This window comes from Etheostoma spectabile, chromosome 18 (genome assembly GCF_008692095.1).
Source record: "Etheostoma spectabile isolate EspeVRDwgs_2016 chromosome 18, UIUC_Espe_1.0, whole genome shotgun sequence".
NCBI lineage: Eukaryota > Metazoa > Chordata > Actinopteri > Perciformes > Percidae > Etheostoma > Etheostoma spectabile.
In genome coordinates, this window is record NC_045750.1 from 26,203,948 (window position 1) to 26,204,592 (window position 645).

Sequence of the window (645 nt, forward strand, 5' to 3'; positions counted from 1 at the left end):
CAACACCTCATGCAAAACAGATACAGTATCCCCTTGATTGGACCACATGACTGATACCTGATTGGTGATGAGAAAGATGATGATAATTTAAAGGGTCTCCACGTTGTACAGGTAACGAAGAACACCCATCAGGACTGATGCAGGACATGGTCTTGCTGGTTAACCAGTATGATGTGTAAAATATAAATTTTTTGTTTAAGTGCAAATGTTGCATTTGCTAATAATATGAATTGTATTGAATTGTAGGAACCTAAAAGATGGAACAGATGTCACTTTGAACCGATAGCGTTGTAACTGCCACACATCCCTGCTATGAAATAGATAATTTCATTTCATATTGACAAAAAACCCCTTAATTGTGTGATTATATTTGTTTCCTAATGTCATTGTCTGTATCACAATATGTGGTAAACCTTCTTGTTTAATCTCCCTATTTATTTCCAACAGCTCCACACTCCTACTAACTACCTTATTCTCTCTCTGGCTGTGGCTGACCTGCTTGTTGGATAATCAGTCTCTTTCCTTTTCAGCATGGCATTCTCACTAAGCTCATGTCTGTATCATGACGGTTTATTTTGCAAGATACGAAGCAGTTTGATATAACGCGTGTACATCTTCTATCTACCCTGTGTTGTATTTCCATTG